Source organism: Pan paniscus, chromosome X, assembly GCF_029289425.2.
Source record: "Pan paniscus chromosome X, NHGRI_mPanPan1-v2.0_pri, whole genome shotgun sequence".
Lineage (NCBI taxonomy): Eukaryota > Metazoa > Chordata > Mammalia > Primates > Hominidae > Pan > Pan paniscus.
The window spans coordinates 62,950,303-62,965,653 of NC_073272.2; the positions used below are offsets into that span (position 1 = coordinate 62,950,303).

Below are 15,351 nucleotides of genomic sequence, written 5' to 3' on the forward strand. Positions count from 1 at the left end.
GAAAATTTCGAAAAGGCAAAAACCTTTATTCATTAATAGAGGGAAGACTTAGCTTTCCAAACAATCTTTTGTTGTATCTGTCTTTTTTTTTTCCTGTAGTTTATTCAAAGTTGAACAAAAATCATTCATTATTCTTTAATATTACATGAAAATCTTGTTCAAGAATGAAAGCCAAATTTTATCCTTGCATTATTGCCATTTACTACTGGTTTTCTTCTGACCCAGTCAGATGTAAGAGGCCTCTAACTGGATCCAAGCCACTTAATTACCAGATCTAATTTGATTCTGGACCCAGTTCAGTTTTTGGCATGACTTCCAAACGCAGTTTGGATTAGAAATGGGCTCATATAAACTTGGAGAGCTCAAAACACAAATATGCGGAGCTTCTGAATCTGAGAGAGAACTTACCATGATGACCAGCTGCTCCAAGAGAACAATGGACATAATCGGCCTGGTGGGTACCTTGCTTGGTCACTCAGCACTCCTGGGTGTCATTATAAGCTCTACTTTGGATCCCACTTCTGACATCATCTGTTAAAACAGAAACAAACAAACGAACAAAAACTTCAGCTGAATTAAATGTAAAAGAGTTTAATTGAGCAATGAATGATTTGTGAATCAGGCAGCCTCCTGAGCCAGAGTAGGTTAAGAGACTGCAGCACAGCTCCATGGTAAAAGAAGATTTATGGAGAGATAAAGAATCATGATGTATAGAAAATGGAAGTGAGGTACAGAAACAGCTGGATTGGTTATAGCTAGGCTTTTGCCTTATTTGAACAAATTTCAAACTTCTGGCCACGTTTGACTGACCAAAACTTGATGATTGACACAAGAGTAGGCTACAGCTTGCTTACACTTACATGTAGGCTATAGTTCATGATATACAGAGAAACATTTAGCCCAAACTTAAAATATGTAAGGAGGCAGCTTTAGGCAAAACATAATCTAACAGGCCTCACATTTTTGCTTGGTATTGTCCTAGTAGAAGCTCTCTGTTGGGGCTTCACACTGTGAAAAGTGTCCCTGGGCCCACATGCTTTTTTATACATTCTTTTTAATCTCAGGGGAGAACACCAAGCCTCTGATAGATGCAGGAGGCATATAAGGGGAAGTGTCCCCAGAGAATCTCTGACCTCCCTGCACACTGGGAGAATGGGGTGGAGCTATGGGAAGTTTGTGCTGTGTGCAGTGTGGGGAGGATCCTGGCCTCTTCAGTTCCTGTGTGTTGCCTAGAATTAATCTGCAAGGTAGAGGGCCTGTTAGCAGGAGTCCCTCTTGCTTTACTGGGAGTTTTTTTTTCCTTCTTTTCCTTTTTTGCCCAATAAATTCTGTCACCCTCACCCTTCAATGTGTCTGCATTCCTAATTCTTCCTGGTGATGTGTCAAGAACCCAGTTTTAGCTGAACTAAAGAGCAAAGTTCTACATCCCCTCCACACCTTCATAGCTCTTGTATTCTTCTATCCAGCAGAATTAACACCACATATACATGAATGCTGCCAAGACTTAGACCTTGCATCCTTTGGAGAAATGACCCAAGTTGTTCCTGGAGTCATGTAAGTGAGGACTAAGCTCTGATTTTTTTTTTTTAATCTTGCCCAAACTCCTTTCTAAGGGGTCTGGGGAGTCATGCCCTACAAACCATAAATTCTCATCAGATGGGTTTTATTTAACCCTGTATATCATGATTTACTTTCCAATCTACCTCTGGCATACAAGAGAAAAAAATCAATATGTTTTATCCCCAAATATATTTTCTTGCCATACCTTGGAAATTCCCTGCAAAGTCTCTTGTGGGAAAAATTTACATTCTATGGAGAATCCCCTTCCCCTTTATTTTCCTTCCTTCCTTCCTTTCCAGATCCAGGAGATAATCAACTAAGAGCCAGGCACCCCTTCAAGTCCGAAAAGAAACATTTTACAACCTGCTCTCTCTGAAGTCTGCTATCTGACAGCTTCCTCTGCACAATAAAACTTGGTCTCCACAATTCTTTATCCTAACCTGAACATTTCCTTTCATCCCAGGTCTTCAGATAAACTCAACCAATTGTCAACCAGAAAATGTTTTAATTTACCTGTACCCTGGAAGCCCCCGCTTTGAGTTGTCTCACCTTTCTGAACCAAACCAATGATGTACTACTTAAATGTATTTGATTGATGTCTCATGCCTCCCTACAATATATAAAACCAAGCTGTACCCCAACCACCATGGACATATGTTCTCAGGGCCTCCTGAGGGCTGTGTCATGGGCCATGGTCACTCATATTTGGCTCATAATAAATTTCTTCAAATATTTTACAGTTTGACTCTTTTGTCAACATAAACCACAGTTGTTCCAGTTAGTGTGGCCAAAATGTGGGGAGCAGAGTTTCAAGGCAGCACAGGGCACTAGCATCTCAATTTGTTCTTGAAACAGTTTTGTCCTACTAGGCCTCTGGGCCTTCGATGGCAGACGCAACCTCAAAGATTTCTGAAATGACTCCAGGGCCTTTCCTTCATTGTTTTGAGCATTAACACTTAGGTTCCTTTTATCTTTGTTAATCTCTTTAGCACGTAGTTGCACTGTCACAACCTTGGATTGCTCTCCTGAAAATTCTTTTTCATTTTCTACCACATGTCCAGGCTTGGAATACTCCAAATCCTTATAAATTATAACTTTAGGTCATGCCTTTGCTCCCAAATCTTAAACTATTTGAAGTTAAAAGTAAAAAAGCAGCTGTCTGAATGCTTTTCTGCTTAGAAATTTGTTCTGCCAAATATTCATCACTCTTAAATTGGCCTTCCACCAAGTCCTAGGCCATGGATAATGCAGCCAAGTTCTTTGGTAAGGTATAATAAGTGTGACTTTTGCTTCAGTTTCCAATAATTTTCTCCTTATTTCCATTTGAGTCCTTGTCAAAATGGTTTTCACTGTCTATACTCCTAACAGCATTTTGGTCACAATCACTTAATAATTATCTAAGAAGTCCCAGCTCATCTTCTAGGCCCCTTTCAGAATCTCCATTAGTGCTCTATTCACTGCAATATAGGCTTTTTCCACCCTGTTCTTCCAAATTCATTCAGCCACTACATGTCACTCAGTCCAAAGCCACTTCCATATTTCCAGATGTCTGCGTAGGTATACTTCACTCCTCAGTACTAACTTTCGTAGTCCACTTTGTGTTGCTGTCACAGAGTAGTTAGGGTGGCATATTTTATAAGAAAAAAAGGTTTATTTGGTTCACAATTCTGGTAGCTGAAAAGTCCAAGATTGTGCAGCTGCATCTTGGTCAGGGCCTCAGACTGCTTTCCCTCATGACAGAAAACGGAACAGGAGATGTATGCAAAGGGATCACATGGTGAAAGAGCAAAGAATAGAATTAGGGAGCCGTATTCTTTTAAACAACCCATTGTTTTGGGAATTAAACCATTTCTGAGAGAGGGAGAACTTAACCCCACAGAAGGATATGGATCTATTCATGAGGAATCTGCCTCCATGACCCAAACTCCTCTCACTAGGTCTCACTTCCCAACACTGCCATACTGGTGATCGAAATCCAGAATAATTTTTGGTGAGGGGAAACCATATCTAAACCATATCAATTCCTAAGTAAGTTTTTTTTTTTTCTTTTCCAATTGAGAATGGAATTGCTCTGGTAGTCTTTTTTGGATTCTTTATTGTTAATGTAAAGAAATGCCACTGACATTTGTTTAATGATTTTTTTTCTGGAGTTTTTTTCTCTTGTAGTATTTTTATCTTACTTTGTTTTGAGAGCAATCCTGGCTTCCTAGAATGGGTTAGAAAATGTTCCCTCCTCTTCACATTGTTGAAAGAGTTTGAGAAAGATTGATGTTATTTCTTTAAACATCAAATAGAATTGACCAGTAAAGACATCTGGTTCAAGAATTTTCCTTGGTGGAATTTTTTTTTTTTTTTTTTTTTGAGGCAGAGTCTTGCTCTGTGGCCCATCCTGGAGTGCAGTGGCACCATCTCGGCTCACTGCAAGCTCCGCTTCCCGGGTTCATGCCATTCTCCTGTCTCAGCCTCCCAAATAGCTGGGACTACAGGTGCCCACCACCACACCTGGCTAATTTTTTTGTATTTTTAATAGAGACAGGGTTTCACTATGTTAGCCAGGATGGTCTCGATCTCATGACCTCTTGATCCACCCGTCTCAGCCTCCCAAAGTGCTGGGATTACAGGTGTGAGCCACTGCACCTGGTCCCTTGGTGGAGTTTTAAATAAATAATTCAATCTCTGTTGGTTATAGGTCTATTAAGATTTCCTATTTTTTCTAAGTTAGCTAATGTAATTTGTGTGCTTCTAGGAATTTGTCCATTTCATTTAGATTATCCAGTTTATTGGTGCATAATTCTTCACAGTGATACCTTATAATCCTTTTTATTCCTGTAAAATTGGTTGTAAAGTCTCCCCCTTCATTTATGATTCTAGCAGTTTTATTCCTCTCTACATTTTCTTAGTCTCTCTAAAGATCTGTCAATTTTGTTATCTTTTGGAAGAATGAACTTTTGGTTTCACTGATTTTTCTCTATTGCTTTTTCATTCTTAATTTTAATTTCCTCTGCTTTAGTATTTATTATTTCCATCTTACTAGCTTTCAATTTAGTTTGTTTTATTTCTTATTTTCTTAACATGTACATTTGGATTATATATTTGAGATCTTTTTTCTTTTTAAATATGTTTACAGCTAAAAATTTTCTTCTGATACAGTTTTGCTAATGCACCATAATGTAGTAGTCTCTTGTTCTGAGATATCACCTGAAGTTTTTTGTCTCAGGACCGAGAGAGTTAAGGATTGTGGACACAAAGTGTGAGGTTGGAGCAAAAGTTTAATAAGCTAAAGAAAAAAGCTCTCTGCTGCAGAGAGGACCCAGAAGAGGGTTGCCATTTTTACAGTTGAATGCAAAGGCTTTTATAAGAAATCAGTGAGGGCTGGGCATCTCATTTGCATAAGGTGCAAATTTCTGGTAGCTCCAGCCCATCCTCCCAGTGCATATGCAGGCCCTTCGTTTGAGTTACTCCATACTGCTTTTTTACCCTTTCCTGAGCATGTGTTAGGGGACAAAATTTTCCACTGTGGGCATGTCTGACCAAGTCACCTGTGTAGCCTTTCTTATCTGTGCAGCTGTGAACATGTCTTAGACAAGCCTCCCTCTGCAAGTTCTCTCATCTGTGCCTGCAGGCTGTTCTTTTGTTTGAAAGAATTCAACCAAAGACCCACCCTAACTGCCTTCCAAACAGGTTTCTTCCTCTCTCCTCTCTCATTAACACTTTTGCCTCTTTACCTTACATTTGTGGTGTTTTTTTAGTTTTATTCATTTCAAGGTATTTTAAAATTTCCCTTGAAATTTCTTCTTTGGCACATTGCTAGTTTAAAATTGTATTGTTTAATACCCTCATATTTGTGACTTTTCCAGTTTTTCTTCTGCTATTGATTTCTAGTTTCATTACATTGTCATCAGGAAAGATAATTTGCATTTTTTCAATATTTTAAAATATATTAAGACTTTTCATATGGCCTAACATAATTTATCCCAAAGAATGTTTTATGTGCACTTGAGAAAAATATGTTTTCTGTAGTAAAGAGGAGCATTTTCTGTATGTCCTTTAAGTTTAATTGGTTCATAATGTTATTTAAGTCCTGCATTTTCTTGTGGTTCTTCTTTCAGGTTTTTCCATCCATTATTGCAAGTGAGATGTTGGAGAGTCTTACTACTATTTCAGAGCTCTCTACTTTGTCCTTTGATTCTGTCACTTTTTGCTTCATGTATTTTTGGAGCTTTGATGTTTTGTGTATGTATATTTCTATTATTTTACTTTCTTGGTGAATTTGCCCATGTATCAATATATAATGCCCTTATTTGTGTCCTATAACATATGCTAAGATTCTATTTTGTCTGACATTAGTATAATCAACCCTGCTCTCCTTAGGTAACTATTTGCATGGAATATTGTTGTTCATTCTTTCACTTTTAACCTATGTATGTCCTTAGTACTAAAGTGAGTCTCATGTAGACAACAGATAGCTAGATCGAGTGTTTTTAAAAGTCCATTTATAATCTCTGAAACTTTTAAATATTTAATTGTTACATATTTGTACATATTTATGGGGCACATGTAATATTTTGGTACACAGATAAAGTGAGCAATGATCAAGTCATGGTACTTAGAATATTACTTCACCTCAACTGTCATTTCTATGTTTTGGAAGCATTTCAAGTTTTTTTCTTACAGCTATTTTAAGATATACAATACATTGCTGTTAATTATAGTTGTGCTAATCTGCTATCAAACATTAAGATTTATTCCACCTATCCAACTGTATTTACCCATTAACCAAACTCTCTACATATCCCCCTCAAACACAGCAATCCCAGCCTCTGGTAATAATCATTTCCTCTAACTCCATGAGGTCAACTTTTGTGGTTCCCACATACGAGTGAGTACATGTGATTTTTTTTTTTTCTCTGCCTGGCTTATTTCACTTCACATAATGACTTCCAATTCAATCCATGTTGCTGCGAATGACAGAATTTTATTCTTTGTTATGTACAAATAGTATTCCATAGTGTATACATAGTATATTTTCTTTATCCATTTATCTGTGAATGGACACAGATTGATTTCTTATCTTTGTTGTTGTACGTAGTGCTACAATAATCATAGAAGTGATAATATCTCTTTGATATACTGGTTTATTTTCCTTTGGAAAACTACCTAGTAGGATTGCTAGATCATATGGTAGCTCTATTTTTACTTGTTTGAGAAATATCCATACTCTTTACCATATTGGCTGTACTAATTTACATTCCTACCAACAGTGTATAAGAATTCCCTTTTCTTGGGCTGGGTGCAGTGGCTCACGCCTGTAATCCCAGCACTTTGGGAGGCCGAGGTGGGTGGATCACGAGGTCAGGAGAGCGAGACCATCCTGGCTAACACGGTGAAACCCCATCTCTACTAAAAATACCAAAAATTAACCAGGCTTTGTGGCGTGCACCTGTGGTCCCAGCTACTCAGGAGCCTGAGGCAGCAGAATCGCTTGAACCCGGGAGGCGGAGGTTGCAGTGAGCCGAGATTGAGCACTGCATTCCAGCATGGGTGACAGAGTGAGACTCTGCCTCAAAAAGAAAGAAAGAAAAAAAAGAATTCCTCTTTCTCTGCATCTACAGCAGCATCTGTTATTTTTATTTTTATAGTAGCCGTTATAATTGGGATAAGATGATATCTCGTTGTGGTTTTGCTATGCATTTTTCTGTTGATTAGTGATGTTGAGCATTTTTCCAATATCTGACAGATATTTGCATATCTTCTTTTGAGAACTGTCTATTTATTTTTTTGGCCACTTTCTAATGCGTTTATTTGATTTCTTGCTGTTGAGTTGTTTAAGTTCCTTGTGTATTCTGGATATTAGTCCCTTGTCAGATAAATAGATTGCAAATATTTTCTTCCACTTATCGGGTTGTCTGTTCACTCTCTTGATTGTTTTATTAGTTGTACAAAAGCTTTTCAGTTTAGTTCAATTTTCTATTTGTATTTTTTTTGTTGCTGGTGCTTTTGCAGTCTAAGCTATAAAATCTTTGTGTGGATTCATGTTCTAGTATGTTTTCTCTATGTTCTTTTTAGTAGTTTTACAATTATAAGCTTTATGTTTAAGTCTTTAATCCATTTTGAATAGCTTTTTTTTTTATATAATGACAGATGGGGTCTAGTTTCATTCTTCTGCATATGGACATCCAGTTTCTTCAGCACAGTTTATTGAAAAGGGTGTTCTTTCCTTAGTTTTGGTTCTTGGCACCTTCTTCAAAAGTTAGTTAGCTATATATACATAGATGTATTTCTGTGTCATCTATTCTGATCCACTGGTCAATGTGTCTGTTTTTATACCAATACCATGATGTTTGAGTATTATAGCTGTTTTAGGTTGTGCTGCTATAAAGGAGTATCTGAGGCTGGTTAGTTTTTAAAGCAAATAGGTTTATTTAGCACAGAGTTCTGTGGGTTACACACTAAACATGGAGCCAGTATTTGTTTCTGTTAAGAAGGGCCTCAGGCTGCTTCCACTCAAGGCAGAAAGCAAAAAAGAGCCAGTGTGTGGAGATCCAATGATGAGAAAGAAGGAAAGACAGAGTGGGGGGAGTTGCCATGCTCTTTTTAACAAACAGTTCTTGGGAGAACTCTTAAAAAAGCAAGAACATTCTCATTACTGTGAGTATAAAACCAAATCCTTCGTGAGGCATATACCCCCATTATCCAAACACCTTCAATTAGGCATCATCTCCAACATTTGGGATTAATTTTCAACCTGATATATGGATGGATCAAATATCCAAACCATAGAAATAGCCTTGTCATGTATTTGAAGTCAGGAAGTATGACGTCTTCAGCTTTGTTCCTTTTGCTCAAGATTGCTTTGGCTATTCTAGCTCTTTTTTATTACATATACATTTAAAAATTTTTCTTTCTTTTTCTGTGACAAACGTCATCGGTATTTTGATAAGAATTGCATTGTATCTGAAGACTGCTTTAAGAAATATGGCTATTTAACAATATTACTTATTCTGATCCATGAGGATGGGATGGCGTTCTAATCTTTTGTGTTCTCTTTCATTTTTTAAATCACTGTTCCATAGTTTTTGCTGTAGAGGCATTTTACCTCCTTGAATACAATTATTCCTGTGCACTATAAACAAACAAAAAAGTATTCAAAGCTCCCCATCCAACTGAATGGACCCCTCCTCTCAGCCAGAGTCTTTCTCAGGTAAACCTGAAACACTAGCCATAATATGAATGGGTGGTCAGACATGCCTTATACTTTCCTCTCTTTTTGAATTTAGGCACACCTGACCAGCATTAACATTAAAACAGAGATCTTAAGACTGCCGTAACAGACTCTTTAAGTCTGAAAGGAAACATTTACAATCTATTGTCTCTGAAGCCTGCTACCTGGAGGCTTCATTTGCATAATAAGCTATTTGGACTCCACCACTTCTTAACCAAGACATTACCTTCTATGGATTCTATGTCTTTAGATAAACTCTTTCAACCAATTGCCAATCAGAAAATCTTTGAATACACCTATTACTTGGAAAACCCAACTTTGAGTAGTCCCACATTTGGGGACCAAACCAAAGTATATCTTTATGTATTGATTGATATCTTATGTCTCCATAAAATGTATAAAACTAAGCCGTAGCTTGACCACCTTGGGCACATATTGTCCTGAGACTTTGTCATAAGCATGTCCTTAACCTTAGCAAAATAAATGTCTAAATTGATTCTTGGATACTTTTTATTTTACAGTATGTATTTTGTAGCTATTGAAAATGGTATCTTCTTGATTTCCTTTTTATAGCTAGTTCATTATTGGTGTATTTTTTTATATGGTGATTTTTATTCTGAAACTTTACTAAATTTATTAATCAGATCAAAGTGTTTTTTATGAAATCTTTAGGTTTTTCTAAATATAACATTTTGTCATCTACAGAGAGGGACAGTTTAACCTCATCTTTTACAATTGGGAAGGCTTTTATTTCTCTTGCCTGACTGCTTGGATATAATTGTAGTACTATGTTGAATAGACCTGGTAAAGTGGGCCTCCTTGTTATTTTCAAGTTCTTAGAAAGAAAAAAATATTTCCACTAAGGGAGGAAATATTGTCTTATGCCCAATTTCTGCCTCCAAAGGAAGAAAAAAGTAAGAACTAAAAGGCAGAAATGAAATCCACAAGCAGAAAGCCCGGCGCCACACCCTGGGCCTGATGGTTAAAGATCGGCCCCTAACCTAATCAGTTATGTTATCTATAGATTACAGACGTTGTATAGAAAAGCACTGTGAAAATCCCTATCCTGTTTTGTTCCGATCTAATTACCAGTGGCTGCAGCCCCCACTCACGTACCCCCTGCTTGCTCAATTGATCACAACCCTCTCATGCACACCCCCTTAGAGTTGTGAGCCCTTAAAAGGGACAGGAATTGCTTGCTCGGGGAGCTTGACTCTTGAGACAGGAGTCTTGCCAATGCCACCGGCCGAATAAACCCCTTCCTTCTTTAACTCAGTGTCTGAGGAGTTTTGTCTACACTCATCCTGCTACATTTCTTGGTTCTGTGACTGGGAAGTGAGGTGAATGGCGGATGGTTGAGGCAGTTCCTTAGGCGGCTTAAGCCTGCCCTGTGGAACATCCCTGCGGGGGACTCTGACCAGCCCGAGTGACACGGATCTTGAGAGCACTCCCGGGCAGGCATTTGCCCTGGTGGGACGCCTCACCAGAGCAGTGTGTGGCAGGCTCCCATGGAGGATAAATGCAGTGGCTGAACACCGGGAAAGAATGAGCACTTAGAGTCCGGACATCTAAAACTTGGTAAGACTAGTCTCTGAAACTTGCCCTCTCCGTTTGAGTGGAAGTGTGGCCTGATCACCCATGGTGTGCCTTTATCAGCACTTTGGTTTTGGTTTTGGTTTTGACTTGGTTTGAATTGATTGACAGGACCAGTCTTGGGAACTTGCCCACTCCATTTGAGTGGAAGCGTGGCCTGATCACCCATGGTGTGCCTTTATTGGCACTTTGGTTTTGGTTTTGACTTGGTTTGAATTGCTTGACAGGATTGTCTTGGGAACTAGCCTACTCCATTTGAGTGGAAGCGTGGCCTGATCATCCACAGTGTGCCTGTACCAGCACTTTGGTTTTTGTTTTTGACTTGACTTGGATTGCTTGATACTTTGGTTTTGGTTTTGACCTGGCTTGGATTTCTGGATACTCTGATTTTGATTTTGATTTGGTTCAAACTGCAAAAGTGTGTGTGTGCTCTTTTTACCCGTTCTTTGTTTTGTGGTGTGCGTGTGGTGTGAGCATGGTGTTTTGTCTCGAAGAAGCATAGGTCAGGCACAAATAAGCCCACCCTACTCGGAACTATGTTAAAAAATTTCTAAAAAGAATTTAAGGCAGACTATGGAGTACAATGACACCAGGAAAACTTAAAACTTTGTGTAAGATAGACTGGCCAGCATTAGAAGTAGGTTGGCCATTAGAAGGAAGCCTGGACAGGTCCCTTGTTTCAAAGGTATGGTACCAGGTAACCTATAAGCCAAGGAACCCAGACCAGTTCCTGTACATAGACACTTGGTTACAGCTGGTTTTAGACCCCCTTCCCCCAACACACAGTGGTTGAGAGAAGAGCAGCATAAGCAGCTGGCAGAGGAAAGGAAAGACCAGCAGAGAGAGAGAAAGGAAAGAGACAGAGAGGAAAAGAGGCAAAGAGAGAGAGGAAGAGTCAGAGAGGAAGAGACGACAAAGAGGGAGTCAAGGAGAGAGAGAGAAAGAAAGAGATGGGCAGAGAGAGAGAGGAAGAGACAGAGGCAAAAGGAAAGTCAAAGAGAGAGACAAAGTCAAAGAGAGAAAGAGAGAGATATACAAGTACTTAAGAAAAAAAAGTGTACCCTATTCCTTTAAAAGCCAAGGTAAATTTAAAACCTATAATTGATAATTGAAGGTATTCTCCGTAACCCTGTAACACTCCAATACCACTTTGTCGTCAGTGTAAACAAGCGCGTATTTCAAAAGCACTGAGTCCTTCCTATCGAAAATCCTTACCCCAATAACCTGCGGATGGCCCAAACGCACTTAATCTGTAGCAGCAATTGCTTTGCTAACAAAAAAGTAAAAAAATAACTTTTAGAGGAAACCTCATTGTGAGCACACCTCACCAGTTCAGAAGTATCCTAAGAAATAAAAAAAAAAAGGAAAAAAAAAGGGGAGACAGAATTTATATGAAAAGAGTATTATATGGTAAATTCTTGTCCTGAAATAACTGGTTGTTTAAAGACAGAAATATTTGTAATAAGTCAGAAAGTTGAGGCATGTTGAAGAATTGTCTGCGAAAGTCATGAAACAGAAAAATGTTATAAAAAAAGAATTTATGCAAGAAATGTTGTATAATTTAAAAGTAACTAGGCCTCCTGAATGTAAAACTATTGAAAAAAAAAAACAGTTTATGTGCAAGGTGTTAAGAAAAGTAAAATATATCTTTGGTAAAAGGGTTATAAGGAAGCATAAGCATGTACATTTTTACCTACATTAAAAAGTTAAAAAATATTGTTTTGAAGGTTTAAGCAAGTTTTAAAATGTTAATTGTAAAGAAAATTCTGTGTGTAAACAGATTAGCTAAAGTTAAAGAAGTATCATCCAGTTTTTCTGTGAACTGGACATTAAAGCAAAAGCATAACAAGTTTTTCTTAAAGCACCAACCTGCTCTTTCACAAAAATTATAAAATGTTAAAAAGAGTCTATGAAATCTTACCTTTTGGTCAAACATTAAAAATTAGATAAATATGTCTACAAGGTTTTATTAAAATTAGGTTTAACATTAATAACACACTACTATAAACATAAAATTTAGCTTATCTTGTATAAAAATCGTACAAGAAGCATCGTTAAATGTAAAATGGTATTTGGCTTTCTTTGGTTTAAAAACTAATAAAAATAGGTGCTAAAGGATATTTCTCAGTAAAAAGGCACTATAAAGTCCACTGCCAAGGTCCCCACAATTAAAACAAAAGGTCAATTTCTTAAAAATTGTACACTTGGTTTATCTTCCACTTTCATTTATCTCAAAAACTAAAAGTCTTTTAGCACATGTACCACTCCTAGAATTTCCGGTAAACCAGCACCAGCCTGAAGATCACGTTCTCAACAAAGGGTGGAAAGAAGAAAAACTCGAGCCAGCCTGGGAAGGACCCTACCTTGTGCTGCTAACCACCAAGACTGCTGTTCATACAGCAAAAAAAAAAAAAAAAAAAAAAGGAAAGAAAAAAAAAAGTGGATGGACTCATCACACCCGAGTCAAGAAAGCACCACCCCCTCCAGAGTTGTGGGCCATAGTCCCAGGGGAAAACCCTACCAAACTAAAGCTAAGAAAAATTTAACTCTTTTCATCTATTCTATTACTCTTTTTTCTTTCCTTATTCTATTGCTGACCATCTAGTTATTAACATAACCAAGTCAATTTCATCTGAAACTGTTGCATTTAATGCTTGCCTTGTTATACCTTGTGGGGACTTGCCAAGTCAAAGACAGCTCTCTGCTTCAGAAAAGTACTTCTGTCCCTCCTGACTCTCCTCAGACTGGGCATTAGTAAACTAGGACCATTTAATCCAGGGAGATTTTAATAAAGACCCCAGTGCCAACCCTGATGTAGAGCTTTCATGCCGTATTTGGTCCAATGTTCTGTGGACCATTAAAGAGCAAGGATGGACTGCCCAACCGGTTTTTGTAATTTCCTAAAACCATATATTCATTTTACTAGAGGATCATAGAAGTTAAAGACATAAACTTTAGCAATTAAGACAGGATACCAAGATGCAAATGCCTGGTTAAAATGGATCAAATATTCCATCTGCATGCTAAATAAAAGCAATTGCTATGCTTGTGCACATGGCAGGCCAGAGGCCTAGATTGTCCCCTTTCCACTAAGGTGGTCCTCCAGTCGACCAGGTGTGGGCTGTATGGCAGCTCTTTTCCAGGATTCTACAGCCTGGAATAATAAGTCATGCCAAGCTCTCTCTGCTATATCCCAAAGTCCGGCACCCTGCGGGTCAGCCCCCAAGGGCCATCCAGCTTCCGTCTCCCAACACTATGTTCACTTCGTGTCTCTCATGACAGGGAGGAAACTTAGCGTTCCTTGGAGATCTGAAAAGATGCAGTGAGCTTAAGAATTTTCAAGAGCTTATCAATCAGTTAGCCCTTGTTCATCCCCAAGCAGATGTGTGGTGGTATTGTGGTGGACCTTTACTGGGCACTCTGCCAAATAACTGGAGTGGCACTTATACTTTAGTCCAATTGGCTATCCCTTTCACCTTGGAATTTCATCAACCAGAAGGAAAAGAAATAAGACATCATAAAGCCAGAGAAGCTCCTTATGTGTCTTTCGACTCTCATGTCTATTTAGATGCAATTGGAGTCCCATGAGGAAGACCAGATCAATTTAAAGCTTGAAATCAAATAGCTGCAGGATTTGAGTCAATATTTTGGTAGGTGACAGTTAATAAAAATGTAGATTAGATAAACTGCATCGATTACAACCAACAACAATGAGCTTTTCATGAGTTAAAGGAAAAACTCATGTCGGCCCCAACCCTGAGACTACCTGACCTGAAAAAACTCTTTACACTCTATGTGTCAGAAAGAGAAAAATGGCAGTTGGAGTTTTAACCCAGACTGTGGGGCCCTGGCCAAGGCCAGTGGCCTATCTCTCAAAAAACTATACAGGGTTTCCAAAGGCTGGCCCTCAGGTCTAAGTGCCCTAGCAGCAATGGCCCTGTTAGCACAAGAAGCAGATAAACTAACCCTTAGGCAAAACCTGAATATAAAGGCCCCCCATGCTGTGGTAACTTTAACGACTACCAAAAGACATCATTAGTTAACAAATGCTAGATTAACCAAGTACCAAAGCTTGCTATGTGAAAATCCCCGCATAACCATTGAAGTTTGCAACACCTTAAACCCCACCACCTTGCTCCCGGTACCAGAGAGCCCAGTTGAACATAACTGTGTAGAGGTGTTGGACTTGGTTTATTCTAGTAGGCCCAACCTCCGATACCATCCTTAAACATCAGTAGACTGTCAGCGGTACGTGGACAGGAGCAGCTTTGTCAACCCCTGCAAGGTGACTCTGAAGAAGACGACAAGCCCTGCTCCAGTCACACTCGGAAGCTAACTGGTCCACGCATGGCTGAAGCATGAGAAAACTCATTGCAGGACTCATTTTCCTTAAAATTTGGACTTTTACAGTAAGGACTTCAACTGACCTTCCTCAGACTGAGGACTGTTCCCACTGTATACATCAAGTCACTGAGGTAGGACAAAAGGTTGCTATGGTCCTACTATTTTATGGTTATTATAAGTGTACTGGAACTCTAAAAAGAACTTCTTTGTATAATGTTATTCTATACAAGGTATGTAGCCCAGGAAATGACCAACCTGATGTGTGTTATGACCCATCTGAGCCTCCTATGACCACAGTTTTTAAAATAAGATTAAGGACTGAGGACTGCTGGGGGCTCATAAAGGATATGAGTAAAGTGCTAGCCAAAACAGAAGAAAAAGGGGTGACCAAACAAGTCACCTTAAAATTTGATGCCTGTGCTGTCATTAGCAGTAATAAGTTAGGAATAAGGTATGCTTCTCTGAATTAGAAAAGAGGCTATGTAGCAGAAAATAAGTACATCTGTCATAAATCAGGACTGTGTGGAAATAAATGTAAATACTGGTCTCGTGTCATTTAGGCCACTTGAATTAAAAAAAAAAAAAAGAAAAGGATCCAGTCCACCTTTAGAAAGGAAAAAATGGCCCTTCCT

The 15,351-nt window shown here is 38.6% G+C and overlaps 1 protein-coding gene across 6 annotated transcripts in view; it reads right to left on the reverse strand.

The window, feature by feature from the left end:
* Positions 1-15,351, reverse strand: part of SPIN4 (spindlin family member 4) — a 215,906-nt gene that overhangs the window by 52,212 nt on the left and 148,343 nt on the right. For all 6 annotated transcript variants that reach the window (XR_008622830.1, XR_008622831.2, XM_055106623.2 and 3 more), the window contains one exon: positions 409-531. The gene's annotated coding sequence lies outside the window, so the exon portion shown is untranslated. The remainder of the gene's footprint in view (positions 1-408; positions 532-15,351) is intronic.